The 22,573-nt window shown below is 43.5% G+C and overlaps 1 long non-coding RNA gene across 1 annotated transcript; it reads right to left on the reverse strand.

Moving 5' to 3' along the window:
• Window positions 1–3,748: 3,748 nt before the first annotated feature.
• Window positions 3,749–16,230, reverse strand: LOC139436621 (uncharacterized). The gene is made up of 3 exons (XR_011645901.1): window positions 16,096–16,230; window positions 14,523–14,631; window positions 3,749–3,951 (listed from the first exon to the last, which is right to left on the reverse strand). It is a non-coding gene; the product is annotated as an uncharacterized lncRNA (long non-coding RNA).
• Between the last annotated feature and the right edge of the window lie 6,343 nt (window positions 16,231–22,573).

Raw genomic sequence — 22,573 nt, forward strand, 5'->3', positions numbered from 1 at the left:
TGATACACAGCCAAGCCTGAGAACCCTTGGTCTTAGCCATGCCTGGGGAAGGGTCCTTTCCGGTTCTTTGATGAGAAACAACTTGAAATTTATAAGGGAAGGTTTTAGGAGTTGAACTGAATCCCATCCTTCCTCCCCTCCCCCCAAAGAAATGTTCAAGTCCTAACTCCCATCCTGTGAACGGGACCTCACTTGGAAATAGGGTCTTTAAATGTATGATCAGTTGAGAGGAAGCCATCGTGGTTTAAGGTGGGTCCTCATCCGATATGACGGATGTCCTTATAAGAAGAGGGAAATTTGGACACAAACGGGAGAAGGCCTTATGACCACAGAAACAGAAAGTGAAGTGCCATGGCTGCGAGCCAAGGAACACTAAGGATAGTTGGCAAATACCAGAGAGGCAAGGAAGGCCTCTCCTCTACTGATTTCAGAGGGAGCCTGGCCCTGCCACCGCCATGGTTTCGGGCTTCTACCATCTAGAACTGAGAGATGATCCATTTTTGTTCATTTGAGCCATCCAGTTTGCGGTAACTTATTACGGCCACCCTACGAAATGAAGACAGATGCCTGCCACAACCCTTCTGAACTTTGTTTTATATGTGTATTCTCAAATTAACAAGAGTAAATTACATAGCTTTCATTCTAAAGCATCCTCTTCAACAAAACATCTTGAATTTCCACAAAGTCCTAAGTTAAAGGACCCCATTAGCTATGTAGGGAAATGCAAGAGGGCGGATGGGTAGCTGGTTCAGAGGCGACACTGACATCTGGACTCGGAGCACCACAGCTGGCCAGGACAGTTCAGAGTGGTGCTTAGCTAAAGAGGACACCCTTCCTTCAGCCTGATGAGGAGGGCATGCTGCTCTGTACACCGGCAGAGCCCTCCAGGAAAGAGAGGAGGAAAGGATTTCACTTGTTCCCATACAGTCGGTAGTCGGTCCTAAAGACTATACACACACTTATAGTTCCCAACTGGCCACAAGGAGGGGTACTCCAGAAAAGGGGGTAGGGAGAATGGCAACAGCATGCAGGGAGGAGACTGAGGGAGGGGAGTGGCCAGGGAGAGTGGAGGGTGATCATGGGACAGGGAAGGGCAGTAAAATGTCTCCTTCCTCAGACGAGGGGTGCAGTACAGGAATTCTGCAGCCGGCTTTTGCTTCAGCTGCTGGTTGAGCTACGACTCCTAGAGGCTTGTGGGAGGCATTTCCCTTCACGCCATCTCTCACACACCTACTCTCCTTGGACACAGACCACAGGAAGGGAAGGGAAAGCTGCCCCCTTGCTTCCTCTGAACTTGGACCGTGCTTGGCTGCCTGCTGCAAGTCTTATCTGCCAAGAACTTGCCCAGTAGTTGGAAGCCAGAACGAGTCCAAGGTCTCTGCTTTTACGTCAGGGACACCCAGAGCCTGGGACTGGAAAGCTCATGCAAGCTGCCCCCGTGGCTTCTCCCTGAGAGCTGGAGCAGACAATCCTGAATGTGAGGAGAGAGATGGCTGGGAAGGAGGGGGCAGAGCACGCACACTGCCAGGTTTCTCCTTGCGCCACTTGCCCTCCTGCCTGCGACCACAGGGGGCACTTGACCAGTGTGGCTAAGCCGAGCCTCCGTGGGCTACGAGTATGTTCACTGAGTCATACAAGCAAGGTGCATGCTGGGTGCTGCCCTGTCTGACTCCCCGTCACTCACTTTTACAACAGAAGGCCAGTCTTATATGAGGCGCCACGGAAGAGAGCTCACTGCGTGCTCATTGAGGCTCAGCCAAGTCCAGAGAGCAGACGGGTGAGGGGGGGTCCATCTGTCCTGATGAACCACACTGAATGGCCAGAAGGCCAGTGAACCCCCGGAACATCTCCAGAATCAGCTGGAGAGGTTGTGATGCATTGCCATGTTTTGTTTTATTGTGGCTGCTTATGTTTATGTTTGTTGTGTGTTTGAGCTCCCATTAATCTTCACAATCACTGAAGTGGGTCCCTTTGGGTTTTATGCCCATTACTTTAGAATAGACCCAGAGAGGAAGGAACATGGGCTTTGGTCTCTGCAGACTTGAGGCCTGGCCAGGTGAAAAACCACATTGCCTGGACCGCCTCTAGCCCAAAGATGAAAAGGGCAAGAGAATCCTTAAGACTCCCACAGGATCCTGCCTGCTTTACCAGTGTCCAGTCATCCGGGGATTTGAATCAAAGCCCCGACTGCTACAAAGAGGATGTGTTTGCCTGGAGCATCCTTTGTATTCTTCACTTTCAGGGACATGGCATAGGAGGTGGCCAGGTGCTGTGGGACACCAGAACACTGGCTTCAGCTCTCCCCAAACCCAGCTGACAGTGGGTGCCATTAGCCCCATTTTACAGACGAGGAAGCTCAGGCTCAAAAGCTCATGCAATTTCCCAAAATTTAGACCCAGGTCCTCCAAATTCACAGTCCATGCATTCCCCCTGGGGATTGGGATTATGCTGAGGTCAGGTTATGGAAGTAAGACAAAAACTGGAAAAGGGGTTTGAAGGGAAGTCATAGGAGCCAGGTTTGGACAGCTCATGGCTTCTTTTAAAGATCATCTTCTTACATTGGATCTGCCCTGCTTATGACCTTGGACCAATAGAAGCTGGGGCTACAGAGAAAGATGCCTGCTGTGTGAATGAATATTTCAAGCCCTAAGAATATCGTTGCTACACGGTCAGTGGTTATACAAAGCCAATAACATCCCTTTGTTCTGAAGACACTGCTGGGTACTTATAAGTTGGATAAAGCCCTCAGGTCAAAGGAAGAAGAATTTAAAACAGAGGCAACTAGCAACTAATTAATGTCCAGGGCAGATATTCTCTGGCCTCAGACTTCAGTGAGATGCCCTTTTCACATTTTCTTCTTCAGGTATTTTCAGTCACACACTTACAAAAATAGAGAGGAAATAAAAAGCAAATTCTGGTTAAGTAGCCAGAAAATGCAAGCTAGCCTGAGCTTGGTCCTATTTCCTTCCACTAAATTATTTTATATCAATTGCTTCCTCCATCTGCCTCAATCCTAATAAACATTCAGTGGAAGAAAGGGAAGAAAGAAATTGCAGAAATGGGAGACAAACTAAAATGTAAAGATTCCCAAACCTTGCTCTCTTACTAGCATCATGTGTTTTATTACTAAAGGTTAAAGGGACATTGATCCACTAATCAATTGAAGATGTTCAGGAAAGACTTGCCTACTCAAATTGTTGGTGAACACCAAAGGAAACATTTATCTCCCGTCCAAAGTTTCTCCATTGTTAAATGGATTGAGTTCAGCCTATATGTTCACAAGAGTGATATTGTCATCTACATGCAAAGTGCCTCTGTGAATATTTTAAAATAATGAAAAAGAACAAAGAAACATCTGGTACAGGTTGGAGCTGCTTTCCAACTAGGAGCATCAGGTGTTAAAAGAACACATCTGCCCTTCCTCATTCAAGCCATGAAATAACTCATCTCTTCAAACTTCCCTAACCAGCTCTTATGCTCTGGCCACTAAAAAATAAACACATCTCCCCTTTATGGAGCGCTGTGTTGGTGCCAGACTATGTGCCAATCCTCTTGCCGATGCAATCTCATTCGATATCCCAGTGATAACCTTAAGAGCCAGGTATTATTACTCCATTTAGTAGAAGAGAAAACCAAGACTCAGAAATTAAGCTCCAAGTTCATGGAGCCAGTCCTCATAGAGCTGGGATTCACATCCACCATCTCCACTGCACTAAACTGAGCCTAGAAAGCAGAACCACAAAGGGGAAATAGCACATCTTTATTAGTAGTAGTAGTGGCATCAAAGACAAAGTAAGGCTACAAAAGTATATTCCAAGAGCATGAAGAAGAAGAGCGGCCATTGGTTTAACACACTAATCCTCTCTGAGATCCGAACAGCCACCATCTGTTTCCCACTTGGTTTCAATGGCCTTGCAGTGATGGTGAAGGAGAGTCATAATACCTGAAGACCTGTATTGGGAAAAAGTGGAGAAACACCAGACTAAAACAAGGCTGAACTTCTCCACTGGGAGTCTGGCCTTCTTCCTCCAGTAAGGGTCCTTCTTAGCATAGATGGAAATTTTTAAATTAGGGGTAAGTTAGCTACCTAGAGACAGCTGGCCAAATTAACATACTATCAAATGAACCGACACTGGTTGAAAATAGTAATTCATCACCAAAGTGACTTCACTCAGCCTGTTTTCTCCCCTACACTCTTCTAGGCTGACACAGGAGTGGACATTTACAGGACTTGTTCTCACCCCAGCACCATGAAAAGTCTTCGGCACAGTCAGGATCCTAATGATCCTCTCTTGAGCCAAATGAGGATAAACAAACATCGTGTAACTCTCAAAAACCCAAGGAGTAACAGAGCACCCAAACCCCACATCTTCTTTCAAAGGCATGCTTTTCAAAGGAGCATTAGTAACTCAAGACATAGCCAGCTTTCAACTATCTGAGTCACAGTTAACAGGGCTAGGCTGTCCAAAGCTGACCCCAGGTAGTCATGGCAGCACTAACCTCCATTATTTGCACCAAAATAATTGATGTAGAGCCTCTTAAGGACTATGGAATGGTTGGTCCTAAAAATAAGGTGTGCCTAAATCAAATTTGCATATAAGGAAATCCAAGAGAGGAGACAGTACAGCAGGTAAAAAAATTGATTAGCATTCTTCTTCTTGGTATTGAACTACTTCTCCTCTGTAACTGGGGAGTAGTGTTAATTCTGTAAAAGACTGGAGTGCCTTGGGGTGCCGCCTGAGCTCTCCTCTCTTGCACACTCTCTCTTCTATGCAGACCCCCAGACTCATGCATATCCTACTACCTACTTCATATCTCCATTCAGATACCAACTAGGAACGTTGAATCTAATATGACCAAATCTGAACTGTTCATGCCCAAAGCCATTCAGCACCCACCTGTCCCAGTTTCAGTGCATGGTATCACTATCTACCTAGTTGCTCAAGCCAAACACCTATGAGTCATTTTTGGTTCCTCCAGCAAGTCCTTTCTGTTCTATCTCCCACACATATCCCATATTTGACCATGTGTTTCTATCTTCTCCATCACCCCCCAAATTAGGCCATCAGTCTTTTTCCTGGGCTACGGTGATAGCCTGCTACTTGGAATCCCTACATCGATTCTTGTTCCCTTATAAATCATTCTTCACATTGCAGCCAGAGTGACTTTTTTAATGCACCAGATAGAACACATCCATCAAAAAAATTCTTTATTAAGAAATAAATGTCAGAGACAGTTATGGCAATGAATGTGTTAGAGCCATTTATTCCAATTAAACCTGAAGGGAAAAAGCCAAAGTCTTGATGTTTGGGGGTGATGGTGGGGGATGAAGAATTCACATCCCTTAGGAATTACAGAGAGTGCAGTTTTCTAAATCTATCAATTTAGTGTGTAACCTTAGGATTGACGGTTTCATTCTAAAGGAGATACCATTACATTTTTAAAGTTCTTATGTCTCTATGTCTCGAGTATTTCTTACAAACTAACTGGAACACTTTCATAAGGAACAAATCTCAGTCTAACACAGGAGGGCTTTCCACCCAACATGGGTTAGGATTTATAGTCTAAGGATCTCCAAGTCAAAACTCCTATAAATATTCCTAGGCTTTCTCCTTAACAAGTAGCAGTAAAAGGTTTTATAGCTCATGACCTTGTCTCCCCACTACAACTGAGTAAACAGTCCCTCACCTCCCCAAGGCTTAACAACTGCTTATTAGAAGCCTGCAGTTTCTGGTTTCAGCATAATTCTTAATAACCCCATTTTAATAGTGCTATAAAGTTATGGGTCTTAGCGTCTTCCATTTCTATATTAAAGAATGTGGAGGGCGGTGGACTTGGCCCAGTGGTTAGAGCATCTGCCTACCACATGGGAGGTCCAAGGTTCAAACCCCAGGCCTCCTTGACCCGTGTGGAGCTGGCCCATGCGCAGTGCTGATGCGTGCAAGGAGTGCCCTGCCACGCAGGGATGTTCCCCGCATAGGGGAGCCCCACACGCAAGGAGTGCGCCCCATAAGGAGAGTCGTCCAGCATGAAAGAAAGTTCGGGCTGCTCAGGAATGGCACTGCACACACGGAGAGCTGACACAACAAGATGACGCATCAAAAAGAAACACAGATTCCCGTGCCGCTGACGACAACAGAAGCGGACAAAGAAGACGCAGCAAATAGACACAGAGAACAGACAACCAGGGTGGGGGGGCAGGGAGGGGAGAGAAATAAATAAATAAATCTTAAAAAAAAAAAAAGAATGTGGAGCTTACAATTTCCTGTTTCCCCATGTTAATCCCTTGCATAAAATCATGATGTGGTCTGGAAGACTCACTAGTCTCATCTCCCCCTACCTCCTTTCTCCTTCTAGCACACTCCAAACTCTTCCCTGGACCTTTTCATGAAGGCTCACCTTTTTCAGGTCTCAAATTAAACATCAATTCCTGGCTATCTATATCAGTTAAGAATGTGTTCAGCTGCAAGCAACTATAGCATTAAAAGAAATAGAGGTTTATTTTTCTTACAGAAGACATCTTGAGACAGTGGTTACTGGCTTTGGCTCAGCTGCTCACTAATGTCATCAGGGATACAGTCCTTCAGAGTTTTCTGCTCTGTTGACCTTTTATCTTCATGCTTCCTGTTTCAGGGTCTCAAGAAGATTGTTTCCAGGGCAGACGGCTCATTTAATATGATTGAATCAGGAAGAATGGGGAAAAGGGCTGAAGGCTTTCTCTTCACCAAGAAGGAGCAGAAGCCTCAGTTTCCCCCCCACCACAAGCAGACTACCACTTGAAATTCATTGGGTCTCAAGTCTATTTTTATGTCAGTTACTAGCCAAGGGGAACGAGATTTCCATAACTGATTTAGACCAACAGTGGTTCACCCCTATGCCCCCCACACACACCCATAAAGGACTCGCCATATGGCACCCGAACATGCTAGAATGGAAACGAGAGAGAATGGAGAGGATAGTCTGGTGGGCAGGCACTGCCCCTTTACTTTCTCTCATGTCACTCCATTTTATGTTCTTCATTGCTGCAACCATAGTCTATAAGATCTTGCACTTTTATTTGCTTATTAATGTATTGCCCATATCCCCCACTGGAAGAGAAGCTCCATGAGATCAGGGGCCTTGTCTTGTTCACACATGCATCCCTGGTGTCTGGCAGCCAATAAATGTTCTTTCTGATCAACAAATAAAAATACCCACTGCTACTTTTCAGCCACTCAGCACACATCAGCTGCTCTGCACGCATTAGTGATTTTACACTTATGACAATTTCACATGGTCTGTATTAGTCTCTCCACCTAACAAACGGAAGAGGCTTAGAGTTTTAATGACTTGCAAAGGTTTCACAGTGCATCGTGGGGCTTGGGTTTGAGGTCCACTGTTTAAACTCTAGCATCCAAGCTACAACTTCCGTGAGCCTTAGGTCTCTAAGTGATGTAGTTCCTTGGATGGAACAGATGCCTGCTGCCCATGTAATGTCCTCTCACCCACCTCTGTTCCCATCAGCTGCTGAAGTGGACAAGTCCATGCAAGCTCTTTTTTCCTGTGCTAAAAGTCAGTGTCCAGTATATTTTATGGCCAACAGCATCAGAACCTGCTTACCACAACAAGTACAGCCTGGAAGTGCTAGCAAGTTATCTCTAGGAATAACCTCAAGCAATGAGGGGAGGGGTGGGAGCTGGTGGATAAATCCCCAGATTCTGTCTTTCAGGTGGATAACTCTGGAATTCTTATGCTCCCCAGAGTCCTCATGGAACAGATACCCCCTCATTGCCTTCTATGGTGGGCAGAAAAACCGCCCCTGCAAAGATGCCCATGGCCCAAGTTCAGAAGCTGGGGACTGTTAGCTTTCATGGCAAATGGCACTTTGCAGATGTGATTAATTTAAGGACCTTGAGATGGGGAGATTATCCAAGTGGATCCACTCTAATCACATGGGTCCTTAAAAATCAGAGAATCGTACCCTGCTGTGATTTAAAAGAGCTGTGATGATGGAAGAAGGATCAGAGAGATGTGATGTTACTGGCTTCGAAGATGGAGGAGAGGGGCCACAAGTCAAGGAGTGCAAGAGTCTCTAGAATGGAAAAGGAAAGGAAAAGTTTGCTCCCCTAGAGAAAGGAGTGTAGCCCTGCTGAGACCTTGATTTTAGCCTGGTAAGATCCATTTAGACTTCAGTATCCTACAGAACTGTAAGATTGCTCATTTGTGTTGTGTTAAGCCTCTGAAGTATGTGGTAACCTCCCACACACACTTAATAATATGAAGTTATATTGGTTTTCTCCTTCCCTGTGTCTCCCCTTTCCCTAACTCTTACTTCCCAGGATAAAAATCACCTGTTCAAAGTCCTTGTCTCAAGGGCTGTTTACTAGGGCGCCCAAACCAAGATAAGGATACACTTTTTACCGACCTTTGTATTTCTCATATTCCCTGTTCTCCCCTTCCCCACCCCCCATATCCCCATAATCAGACCTCAATGATTGATCCTGGACTTGATTCAAGAAGTAGCTAAGTGGGAAGTGTACTTGGCCCAATGGATAGGGCGTCCACCTACCACATTGGGAGATCCAAGTTTCAAACCCTGGGCCTCCTTGACCCGTGTGGAGCTGGCACATGTGCAGTGCTGATGTGCGCAAGGAGTGCAGTGCACGCAGGAGTGTCCCTCCTGGAGGGGAGCCCCAGGCACAAGGAGTGTGCCCCATAAGGAGAGCTGCCCAGCGCAAAAGGAAGTGCAGCCTGTCCAAGAACGGCGCCATACACACGGAGAGCTGACACAACAAGATGACACAACAAAAAGAAACACAGATTCCCGGTGCTGCTGATAAGGATAGATGCGGTCACAGAAGAACACGCAGCAAATGGACACAGAGAGCAGACAACTGGGGGCGGGGGAGGGGAGAGAAATGAATAAAAAATAAATACTAAAAAAAAAAGAAAGCAGCAGCTAAGTTTTAAACTCCAAGTTTCTAGGCAAGTTTACAAGTTGTAATAAACGTTTAACCATCTCAAAGGAAATATCTACCACACTCTTGGCTTTGGCGATTTAAGAATTACATGATCATTTTAAAGGATATATTTTGTTGATTGATTAGTATTTATTTCTAAATGTTGTCACCGTAATGTAAGCTATGTGGAAGAAATTCAACGCCTTAAAGAAACATTTCTAAAATGGAATGGAGACCGAGTATTTACAATGAGCTAAGATCTCCTGACAATGTGCCGGTCTCTACTGCCTGATGGTGAAATTGATACTGTTAAGGAAATAATAGTGACCACCTGTATTAGAAAGAACACCGTCCTGAAGTGTTCGGCATGGAGAATTTTGCCGCGTATGTGTGTGCACCTCACTTCCTCTTGTGTGCCACTCCTCAAGAAGGTGCTAGTGTGTCCTTATCCACGTGCCACATCCCACAAGGCAGCGAGGAATCCAAGAGATTGCGAAGACCGCGCAGGAGTTTTCAACTGCCTCACTGAGCCCCTAGCCCTGCCAGTGCCTTTGCGATGCTCTTCTCCAAGAACTATTTGTGAGCCTGCTGAAGTCTGAAGAGGTGCCTGGATTCTTTATGGGAATTGACAGCAAAAGGCGATAGGAAGCCGAAAGTGAGAGGAAATCGGGTCGGCTCAGAGTTTCTCTGGTGGATGGCTCCTTAAGGAAGAGGTTTCGGTAAATAACAGGCCAGACAGTCACTCGCTGGGCTCCGCTAATGGTCTGTCACTGGGGAGTTTTACAACTGATCCTCCGAGTGGGGAGAGCTCGCTCTGGCTGCTCCGTGGTAAGGACAGAAACTGCTGTGAGTGAGATGCTGGCTTTGCGCGGGCTCTGCTGCAAGCCCACGTCCCCTCCCAACTCGAGATGTATCTTAGGAACTGTGATCTCTAAACACAAAAGGTTGTTCCAAGGAGGTTTAAAATCTGCACCTACTTAGATGACAAGTAAATAAGCTTCTAAATCTCACAATCCTGTCACCTCCACCCAAAGTCACCAGGAGGTGACAGGCTGCCTGCGGCCATACCTCGCAGCGTCAGCTTAGGTATTAGAAGCTGACTCAGAGCAGGGGGAAGCCGGGAACGCTGAGCCCTTAAGATGCCATGCTGCAAGCCCTCGCTAGACCAGGGGCCAGAGAGTGCCCTGAACAAAGGGTTGGGAAGGACCCAAATGTGTGTGCCTGAGGGAAAAGCAGAGGGCGGAGGGGAGGGCAGGGCAGGGCAGGTCAGGGCAGAGCAGGGGAGGGGAGGGCAGGGGAGGGGAGGGGAGGAAGGGAAAGGGGAAAGGAAGGATGGCCCTGCTTCAGAATCCACACTTAGTTCCAAATAATATTTTGGAACATGTAAGTCTGTCTTTAGTGTCTCTCTGCCTCTTCTTCCTGAGTTATGGACACCTCTTCCCTCACCAGACTCTAATCCTCCCGGAGTCCATACTTGTGGCCACTTTATGAGTCAGGTAGCATCCCACTCCCAGCCTTTCCTCCTCCTTCCCAAAACCGACCCCCACCCTGCGTCCTGCGTCCTCCTAGCCTTGGTGTCAGCCTAACGACAGAGGGAATGGTGATGGACAAATATGCCAGCCATGGAATGCATTGACCAGGGAGTAGGCTACGTCTCTTAGAGAAAACAGTGTCCCTTCAGACAAAGCTACGCAAACGTGCCTGTCCTTAAGGCTGACTCCACACAGTGGTGCTCCCAGCCCAGCTCTGCACCAGGCCTTCTGCCTGGTCCCTCTGGCTGTCTCCCTCAGAGGGGGCTTGGCTCTCTCTGAACACCTCAGGCAGGTACTGCTTACAAGTTACCTCCCGGGAAAGTGCTTTCCTAGCTACAAGACCTAAAATTGCCACCTTTATCCATATGCCCCTATCCTGCTTTATGTTCCTTCATGATACCTACTCATACCTAACTTTCTATCAAATGCTCAGGTACCATAAAGGTATTCCCTGTAGAATACAATATGAGCTCCATGGAGCTCACTGCTGTTGTTCACTGCTGACTCAATCACCAGGGCCCGGAAAGGTGTGTGGATCTTAGAGATGCTCCATAAATACATGTCGAATGAATAAACAAATGAGGCACCACGGAGTGTCCTGTTTATTAAGAGCAGATCTGCTTCAGGTTCAAATGCCTACCAGAGCCAACATTTGCTTGCTTGAGTTCAACTTACTCTTTTCATTCCTCTAGCTTGGACTTCTGACTTTCAGAACTGTGAGATAATAAATTTGAGTTGTGTGAAGGGGATGACAAGTCACAAAAGCATCACAAAGTGAGGAATAGAATGAACTGGCCGCCAAAACAGAGACCAGGCCAGTCCATAGACTGGATGTCCAAAACCCTGCAAGGTCAGCAAGGGCACCCGTTAGCCCCTGCTGCGGGAGGTGTGCTGTTGTTACACGTTCAAAAATTGGAAAAGGTGCGTGGTTCATCACAGTAATTTTTTTTTTTTCAGATAACAATGTTAAGGGAATACCATGACTAATCCTAAATTTCCAGTAGAGAAGAATCTTCAGAAATCCTGAGAGCTGTCCCTAGGAACACATTAAACATGAAGCCTGTTTCAGTGTAATGTGTTCCTGTGTTAAGTGAAGCAATATTTAGAAGAGCTTTGTGAGGGGTTAAACATGATCATGAATGAGGCAGACAGCCTGGAGTGGGCTCCACGGGTGGGACCGCCTGCATTGGAGGTGGTATTTGACTGCCCTTCCCCTTCCTGGGAGCTGCTGCTCCTCCCACCCCTACCAGCCCTGTGGTTACCATGGCAAAGCTCATCTGTAAAGACAGCTCTGGCCACTGGCCAGATTATTCCAGAGGTGGGCACCTGCCTCGAGATGGGCCAATCAGAAAACTTCTCTGGAAGTGACGGCTCTAGAATGGAAAGTGTTCAGCTTGCATCTGCCAAAACAGTAGGATGGAAAAATTCAGGGTATGTTGGCAGCTATGTTGCCCAACAATTGTAGCACAGAAAGGAAGTTGGGAGAAAGAGACAAAGAAATAAAATAGCGTTAAGAGAGCAACAGGAATGAGAAGCATTGCTGGCATTGTCTCTGGCTCTCAGGGTTCCCCAGGTCAGTGGCCCCAGTGCCATCCCTGGGCTGCATAAAGCACCTTAGAATCCTTACCAAATATTTATATATTTTTGCCTAACATAGTTGGAATTGAACTTCTATGCAAAATAGTGCTAACTAGCTTGAAAATTTTCCCTACTCAGCTGAAGCCTTTAGTCTTTCATGCCCATGACATGTGGGACAGAGCGAGGCTGACTGTGTAATTTGTCATCCAGAGCAGGAACTTTGACAGAGAAATAGTGGCATTCATAATGACATAAAATGACAGGTTTAACTGGGGATGGTGTAGCAGTAGAAGGTGTGAGTGGCTAGACAAAGGAGCCAGAGCTGCTAGCCTCTGTCAACAAGGCATAGCTTGGTGTAGGTCCCCAAATCATAGTGCTTTTAGATCTAGAGAACACAAAGCAATGACAAACTGGAAAACCTTTTCATGTGCTTTGCTTGGGGCTGTGGGGCTGAATGGAGATGAGAATTCTGAAAGAGGGTGAATTATCTATCTTCCAACGCAGACCATTCTTCTTCTTCCTCCCTTACTCTGCAATTTTATTGCAAGGTTCAAGTGTCGCACAAAACACCTGCCTAAGACAACTGCATGACAAGTGACTATAAAGCAGTAAAATGAAGTACCCAAGCTATGTAAGAAAAAAAACATTCATATTACATATGTACAGATGTGGACTATATCTCACAAATGCAAAAAAGGTCTTTCATTATTTTCCGAAGGAAAGCTAAGTTTTTCCCGTGGTTTTCTCTGGTGCTTTGAGTAGAGGCCCTCATGTTGGTATTTCATTCTCTCATTTATTAAATGGTATACTATTTCCTTATTCATGAAATGCTTCAAAAATTCCCCCACACATATACACATAAAGCCCAATGACATTTTTTAAAGGAATTCAACAGTCACATCACTTTGATCCATGTGTGGAGGACATTAAAACACTTTTATTTATTTAATAGCATTGTAATCCTTTTTGTGATGTTAGATGCTGTCTAATTTAATTTGTTTCTCTTTACTATACTTTTTTCTCAACTACTCTGAAACATACCACTATATATATATGTCATCAATTCAATATATCTCATCCATTCAATAAATTAACATTTATTGCTTGTGAAAAAAAAATCCCCTGCCAATCAGAGTATTAATTTTATACTCTTTGCTTCTGAATTAAATATGAAGAAAAGAAACCCACAGTGGGGGGAAAGTAATGCATTTATATGCTGAGTTTGGCTTAAAGAGTGGCCACATTTGAGCATCATGGAGGCTCTCAGGAGGTAAGTCTTAGGCACCCTGCAGCTCTAGGCCAAGTTGAAATTTCAAGTACACAGGCTCGTAAGCATAGTCATCAGTATCAAGAGCCCATCATTGGACCATCCTTCTTCACTGGTCTTTGCCCTTCCATTTGGGGGATTGTTGCTATTCCACAGGGGAATGCAAAAGAGCTCCCCAGGATGGGAACTCAGCACTCCCTCAGTTGTCATGTGAAACTCTACCGATCAATACCCAACGAACATCTGAACATATCTATATACCCTATATGCATGCTCTGGAGAACTCCCTCCCACCCATGCATCCCCCATCAATGACACCCCACACCAATGCTCTTCCCCTGTCATAGTTGAAACCTTCTGTGATCTAAACTTTCTTCAAGAATGAAGCCTAATATATTGCCAAATTCAATTAATAGGAAAATGAAATCAAAATGATAGGTTTAAAGATTAGAAATAAAATACACAATAATTTAGAAAAACTAAAATAAAGTAAAAAATAAATGGGGGTATTTAAAAAATGAAAACTATGATAAAACATTTTTTGATGTTTGCCTTTCATCATTGTAATAGGTGTTGCCCTGTATATACAGTGGCAAGACAATCTCTTCCATTTCTTCTTGAGTGTCTTACATCTTTTTTTTAAATTACGTTTTCAAAATGTTTTAGGTCATAGTAAAGTTACATATAGAACTCCCATATAACCAAATCCTTCCCCTCTTCCCCCTTCCCCCGAAATGATCTTTTTACATGTGGATGTTACATTTGCTACAACTGATGTACAAATATTGAAACATAGCTACTAACCATGGTTACATTATGGTTTACATTTTAGACTGTACACTTTTATAGATTTTTGGTGAAATTTAACATGGCCTGTATCCATGACTCCCAGGGATGAGCCTCCCTGGTGCTGAGGGATTACTACCAAGCACCAACAGGTGATGTGACTAGAAAAAGACCTTGAATAAAAGGGGGAAATAGTAAAAGTAAATAAGTTTTTATGGCTAAGAGACTTCAAAATGAGTCAGGAGGTCATCAGAGGGGTTGCACTTATGACATCTCAGCAGGATATCAGAGACAGCCAAAGTAGATACAACCCCAGCGCACACTTCCTGAGATAGCCATTCATTTGTTTAATTTGATTGTTTGGCAAATATGTGCAAGGGATCTGGACAATCTGGGCACCAGGAGCAGCCCCGTTCTTACCCTGGAAGATCTGGAGTCAGGATGGCATCTGCTCCCCTCTTTACCTCTTCCTCCGAATTCCTTTATTAACCTTTATGGACTCTAATGTAAATTTTCTCATTGACTCTGCCTGTGGGTAGAGAATGAGTTTAGCACCATTTAGAAATATTTATTTTCTCAAGAGTTAAAACATATGCAATATTATGGTGTTAGGGCAACTAGATTATATTAATAGATAATGTTTAAAATATCAGAGTTATTTCAATAATTGGATTATCTTTGAATTATTTCATGCATCTTTATTTTCTCTCTCCAAAAACTGCTCTGTGAAACCCCTGGGGCAGCAGTCACACTTTCTTTGTTTTTATCTTCCCTGCTACAGAGTTGGGCTCTCAGGTGCTCGCATGTATGGCCCATAGTTGGTGCAGAGGATTAACCTTGTGGATTGTGAATTCATGTCTGAGCGATAAGGAACTGGGCTACACATGGGAGCCAGAGCAAGGATGGGACGTCAAAGACAGTCAGGCTGAAATGTTTGAGTGGCATGTGGCTGGACTAGGGGCATCTTAGAATTTTGTTGTCAGATGATTCCTGAATTCTACCACTCTATCCCCCATTCCTCTACCCATAGTATCTATGAAATCTTTGCAGCCAGGAAAGCATCTTCAATGGACAAGGCTGGCAACCCAGGTCTACAGAATTTCCTCATGTAGCAAACATTCAATAAACTTACCAAGAACTCTAATGAAATTGAGCTGGGGTTGATTCTACTCCGTTCCCTCTACCTACTCTTTCTTCCCCCAGACAGCAGCGGCCGGAGAGTAAGAATATCAGGCAAACAGGTCTTGCTACTTAACCGAGCTGTGTGACATTATCTCCCTTGGCCTCAGTTTCCTCATTTGTAAAACAGAGGAAGTGGAATAATCTTTAAGCTTCTTTTCATTTTTATTAACATTTACACCTGAGGTTCCTGTTAGAATTTGGCAAACTATGGTACTCAGTTTTCCTTAACTGTTAATAATAGTGAATTAAATTACCATTCAATGGCCTGAATCGCATTTTTAGAATTTACTTCTGTGATTTCTTGTAAGGATTAGGCAGGAAAGCAATTCTGAACGTACTCAGAACACTTTTTAGAATGTTTTACAGTTCCTAAAAATATGATTATGTGGAGTTCATAATAATATTATAAAATGGTACTACTGAGCAAAATGCAAAAACACTTAGAAAACTATATATTGACTATACAAAAATATGTAGAGAAAAAGACTAGAAAAAATTCCAGTAAATGTTAAAGTGGTGATGAAAAGTGATTTTTTTCCTACTTACCTTTATTTTCCAAGTTTTGCACAATAAGTCACTATCACTTACATAACCATAAAAATGCTAATTTTTAAAATCTCTTCATACTAAGTGATAAAAAGCAGAACATAAAATTGTACATTAATCATAGCTACATAATATGCACATATGTATAAGTTTGAGGAATAGTACATATCATAAAAGTTTTACTTTTAATTAAAATTTCTGTTATTGTTTTTACAATGATTTTTACAACAAATGTTAAGAACCATTGAGCCCATTGAGAACCTACCACCGGCACTGTGGAACATGTTAAGCACTGTGGAACATGTTAAGAATCAAACAATGGAGCGGGGGGGGGGGGGTGGATGCAGCTCAATGGTTGAGTGCCTGCTTCCCATGTATGAGGTCCTAGGTTCAATCCCCGGTTCCTCCTAGAAGCAAAAAATGAGTAAAACAGGGTTTTTGTCCTCAAAGAGATCACAGTCTGTTGGGAAGAGAAAAACATAATAAATTATTACTATACAATGTAATATGAAGGGAGCAAAGGCAAAGGTGCAGAGGAATAATAGAAGAGGGCATGACCACTTCTTTCTGAGGGCACAGGGAGATTTCACAGAGGCAGTGATATCTCAGATGAGACCTATAGACTGTGGAGTTTATCAGATGGCTGGGATTCGGAGACGGGCCTTCCAGGCAGAGCATCAACCTGTGGAATAAAGTGTGTTTGGAAATACTCAGGAGTCCAGCATTTTGAGTACTGGGTAGAGAGAGGCTATGATTGGGAAAGACAAGACTGTTAAGATCCTGAATGCCATGCTCAGCAGTTTGGACTTGAACCTGGACTTCACTCAGGGTAATGGACTTTCAGGTGGGTCTTGGAGCTGGAATGCAGTGGGAGAACAGAGGCAGGTAGATGAGTAAGAAGAGTCTGCAGTAATCCAAGGAAGAAGGGATCACAGCCTAAACAATGGTGTGACTATGAGGCTGCAGAGGATGGCAGAGATTTAAGGGACATTTTGGACATTGTGGGAGGGTTAAAAGTGGGAGGGAATGAGGGAGAGTGAGAAGTGTAAGCCAAGATCTAAATTACTAGCTTGGGTCACCTGTGATGAAGCTGCCACTAATACAAAGGTGGGGCAGTGGTTTTCAAACATTTTTCTCTTAGCAGGGGAGCTCTTTCTCCAAATGAAGTACTGCGTTATACAGGAGCCGAATATATACAACAGGCACGTGCGCACACACACAGAACAGCTGCTCTGATTGAAGGAGGGATAGCAAAGGGTATGGAGCCACCAATATCTTTTCCACCCTCTTATACTTTGCAGCAGCCGGTGAACCACACCCGCCAACTCTCAGAATGGCTTGAAAAGCACTAAAATAGGGACTGAATAACGTAGAGCAATTCGGAGCCAGTCTGGAAGAAGGTAGCAGTCTCTGTTTTGAACATGCTGAGCTGGAGGTCACTGTGGGGCTTTTTGATGTCAAAAGCCCTTACTTTTGGAGCAAAGCTGTTAAACAGCTGCTTTGCTACTTCACTGAGAGCTGAAGCTTGCATTCTTTACAATCACTGTGAGATTCCTGAGCTCTCCATACAACAGCCCACATGCTCTCTTTGTGTAAGGGGCACAACTGCCTGTTCTGTCCTTTCTCAGAAGAGAGACCACACCACAGATTACACAGTCAGCATGACCCCCAGGTTGGTGCTCCTCTCATCAGAAGGCAACAATATCCCGGAAGTCCAAGTCCCCAACCCATGGACAGCTTGAAGTGACAAGTGATTTTATTGGGTAATTCTGTCTTTTAACAGTTAGAACTTCAGGGAAAATAAAAATCTCTAATTTCAATGGGCTGATCATATACCCAGAATAGAGTATTAAAAATTACTTTAATACAAACAAATACAGATTTAAAGCATGGGTTTTATCTATGAGGAACTAAGAATTTGAGCATAAAGTCTGTTGTCATTCTGGAGCCCAGGACATTCTCAGGGAGGGAGACCTTTGTGCTTCCATACTGCACTGGGTCCCTGGAGGACAGTCTAGAAACGGAGGCAGAAATGCGGAAAGCAGGATCCATCCTTTGGAAAATCACAAATTGAGAAAAATTCAGAAACTACTGCCTCCCCTTCCTCCATCCAATGGGACCCCTCTCACCTGCCCACCACCCACCATGTCCCTTTAAGCTAGCCCCCCACTGCTCCTAGGCTCTCTTCACTCTCCACTCATCAGAAACTGTTTTCAGGAAAGAGCCTGGAAAACCCATCCACACAGTTGTGAAATAACCTATCTGGCTTAAAACACTGAGTCTCCCAGGAATTGTGGTATTTTAAGTAGGAGAGTTGTAAATATGAATGTGCTTCACCATCTACTTTTTCTGCTCAAAGTACATGAAAATGCATCCTTAGAAACCAAGCTCAAATATCTCTTTCTTCAGCAAGCGCTTCCCAGCCACCCAAAACTCTGTTAATGTTCCTCATTGGGACTCCCATAATACTCTGCACTGTCCCCATCTTGAATCTGCCACATTTTCCAATGGATTGTATGTCTGGAGATAAATGTCTGCCCCAGTCACCACAACATGCCAAGGCCCTAGGATTCATAGTCCTTGATATAGAGCAGGTGCTTAATAAACCTTGAATGAGAAAGGAACAAATGAATAAATGCCTGTGCCCATTTCCCCCAGTGGACTAGAGCACCCTAAGGGCAGAACTGGCAACCTCTTTTCCCTTCCATTTGATAGGCAGCAGAGCCTAGTTGGGGTAGGACCCTGGAGCCAGGCTGCCTGAGTAAAACTCCCAATTCCACCCCTTCTCAGCTAACTGTGCTTCAGTCTCCTCCTCCGTAAAAGGGCAAAAAGAACAGTACTACACTTCCCTTATGGTGTGTGGTGAGGCATAAAAAGGTTAACATATAGAAAAAGTGTGTAGGCTGACACCCACTGCTTAGTAATTGCCATGTGAGTATTATTACTTGAATTCTTAGTCCCTACATAGCAAAAATTCAATAAATGGGCATGTTGAGTACTGGCTGCAGTTGAATACTGGTTGCAGTTGGGCAACATCCTCACTTGCCCTGAGTCCCACCACACAGCTGCCTGCCTGTTTCCTGGGTACAGACAGCAGCCTAGGCATGGAGGGAGAGAAAGGTGAGGAGGAAGCTACTGAAGTCCAGCACCAGCACCCACTGTCCACCCTGTCCTGTCCCCCGTCCCCCACCCCCCATCGTCGTGGTCGTGTCCCGTCCCCTTCCCCCCTCCCCCCCCCCCCCCCCCCCCCCCCGGCTCAGCTCAGTTCAGTGCCTCAAGCCTGGGTGGGCACCCTCCTCTGCCCTGTTGCAAACACATGGCTATTTATATCATTTCCTGGAGCAGTACTCAAATAAATCACTGGAATTTTTACCAAATCCCCTTAGAGGACTACCTCAAGTTTCTGATTTTCTTTAACCAGGAAGGCTCAGTCTTTGAGGAGGGAGTTGAGTGCATTCATATTTATGACCCTTTTATTTGTCTAGTTTTGATCTTAATCTTCAAGACGAGAACATCCTCAAAGTAAACAGTAGGCTGCGCACAATTAAATTACTACTTGAAAATGTCCCATGTTCGAGTGACTCATCAGATACAAGCAAAAATGTCCTGGAGATAAAGTGGTCTATAAGCTTTTTGTCTTCACCTCTATATTTGTCAAACAAATATTCACTTTCAGACTGATTTTGGAACTTAGTAAAAACAGTCTAAAGTGCTTACGGCAAAACATTTTGAGGTTAATAAGAAGATAAAGGTAAATACCAAGGTAAATAAAATATAAAACCTTACCAAAAGTAAATTTCTTAACTGTTCTTGTTTGGGTCTTCTAAACCGGATCCAGGGAAATGGAGTTTGGCCCAGTGGTTAGGGCGTCCGTCTACCATATGGGAGGTCCGCGGTTCAAACCCCGGGCCTCCTTGACCCGTGTGGAGCTGGCCATGCGCAGTGCTGATGCGTGCAAGGAGTGCCGTGCCACGCAAGGGTGTCCCCCGCGTGGGGGAGCCCCATGCGCAAGGAGTGCGCCCGTGAGGAAAGCCGCCCAGCGTGAAAAGAAAGCGCAGCCTGCCCAGGAATGGCACCGCCCACACTTCCCGTGCCACTGACGACAACAGAAGCGGACAAAGAAACAAGATGCAGCAAATAGACACCAAGAACAGACAACCAGGGGAGGGGGGGAAATTAAATAAATAAATAAATCTTTTTTAAAAAATAAAATAAAATAAACCGGATCCAATATCAGAAGCCCCAATTAATTTCTGCCTCTTTGTTGCTGTGACAAAATTGTGGTATATATGAAGGCACTTGTACATGCATGTACATACTGAATTCTGTTTTGTCTCTATTTTTCATACCTTTCATTTACCTACTATGTTTAACTTATTTATTTATAGTCTATACCCTTGTCCACCTATACACACTAGACTGTAAGTTCCATATGAGGTTTTTTTTTCTGTTTTTTTCACTGCTATGTTAAGAGAACCTAGAATTGTACCTGACCCATAGTAAGCACTGAATAAATTGTTGTTGCATAAGTAAAGAAATTATATGTCTTTTGAAATAAATTATATTCTCCAAGGGAAATTCAAGCATTTAATAAATCCTGGAAGTTTGTAAAACCTCCCATTCTTTAAAACTTAGGCCAACATTGTCCAGAATAGAGCCAAGGTACTGAAAGAAAAATTCTCAGGGGCAAAGATAATAAGGATCAATTTGTCTCCAAGTATCTTCTCTGGACTTCAAACAAATCTCAATAATAGTTACAGGAATACCAAAATATCCAGCACCCAGTAAAGTAAAATTCATAATGTCTGATAACCAATAAAAAATGACCAAGCATGCAAAGGAGTAGGAAACTACTACTCATAATGATGAGAAAAATTAATCCTTCGAAATTGACTCCAAGCTGACATCAATGTTAGAATTATCCGACAAGGATATTAAAATAGCTATAACTATACTCTACATATGTTCAAAAGTTAAGTAGATATATGAAAGATATAAAGAAGATCCAAATCAAATTTCTGGAGATAAAAACTACAATGCATGAGATGAAGAGTATACTGAATTATGTAAACCAAAAGATTAGACATTACAGAAAAAATGATTAGTGACCTTGTAGACATAGCAAAAGAAGCTATGCAAAATTAAACAAAAACAATTCTTTAAACTGAACAAAGCACCAATGATCAATGAACTGTGCAACAACTTCAAGTGGCCTAATATATGTAAAATTGGAGTCCTTGAAAGAGAGGATATATTCAGAGGGTTAGAAAAATATTTGAGGAAATGATGGATGAAAATATCCAAATTTGGTGAAAACAATAAACTCGCCCACACATCTAATAAAAAATATATGTAAAATTGGAGTCCTTGAAAGAGAGGATATATTCAGAGGGTTAGAAAAATATTTGAGGAAATGATGGATGAAAATATCCAAATTTGGTGAAAACAATAAACTCACCCACACATCTAATAACTTTAGTGAACTAAAAATGAAAGAAAACATGAATAAAGCAATACTAAGGCACATCATAATCAAATTGCTTGGAAACAGGAAAATGAAAGTCTTAAAAGCAGTTGGAGGAAAAACCCACACATTACATACAGAGGAACAAAGATGAGCATGACACCAGATTTCTTTTTTCTACATTGAGAAGACAATATAACAACATCTTTAAAAGTACTAAAGGATCATTCAATGAGGCCAACATTACCCTAATAGCAAAACCTAACAAAAACATTACAAGAACAGAAAACTATAGACCAATATCACTTTTAGAGTCAAATTGTCTTTATTTGCAGGCATGATTGCCTATGTAGAAAATGTATTGGCAGCTCTAAAAAAGATACTAAAACTAATTAGTGAGTTTAGCAAAGTTATAAGATACACAATTAATGTACAAAAATTCACTGTATTTCTATATACAAAAACTAACATTTGGAAATTTAAACAAAAAAAACAATACTGTTTACAATAGCATCAAAATGTGAAATACTTAGGAATAAATCTGACAAAAGATCTGAAAGTCTTCTAAACTAAAAACTACAAAATACTGTTGACAGGAGTTAAAGAAACCCTGAATAGGAAACGGACTTTGGCCCAGTGGTTAGGGCGTCCATCTACCATATGGGAGGTCCGCGGTTCAAACCCCAGGCCTCCTTGACCCGTGGGGAGCTGGCCCATGCGCAGTGCTGATGCGCGCAAGGGGTGCCGTGCCACACAAGGGTGTCCCCCGCGTGGGGGAGCCCCACACGCAAGGAGTGCGCCTGTGAGGAAAGCCGCCCAGCGTGAAAAGAAAGTGCAGCCTGCCCAGGAATGGCACCGCCCACACTTCCCGTGCCGCTGACGACAACAGAAGCGGACAAAGAAACAAGACGCAGCAAATAGACACCAAGAACAGACAACCAGGGGAGGGGGGGGGAAATTAAATAAATAAATAAATCTTTAAAAAAAAAAAAGAAACCCTGAATAAATGAAGAAATATAGTGTGTTCATAGGTCAGAAGAATCAAAGTGATTAAGATGTCCATTCTCCAAATTTATCTCAGGTTCTACCCACTGCCTATCAAAACCTGATAGCTTTTTTGGTAAAAATTGATATTATTCTAAAATTCAAGGGACCTAGAATAATCAATACAAATTTGAAAACAAAAATAAAGTTAGAGGACCAAGACTAGTTAATTTCAAGACTTATAATAAATTTATACTAATCAAGATAGGTTGTATTTCGTGTGGAGCTGGCTCAT

The sequence above is a fragment of the Dasypus novemcinctus genome, chromosome 16, assembly GCF_030445035.2.
Source record: "Dasypus novemcinctus isolate mDasNov1 chromosome 16, mDasNov1.1.hap2, whole genome shotgun sequence".
NCBI lineage: Eukaryota > Metazoa > Chordata > Mammalia > Cingulata > Dasypodidae > Dasypus > Dasypus novemcinctus.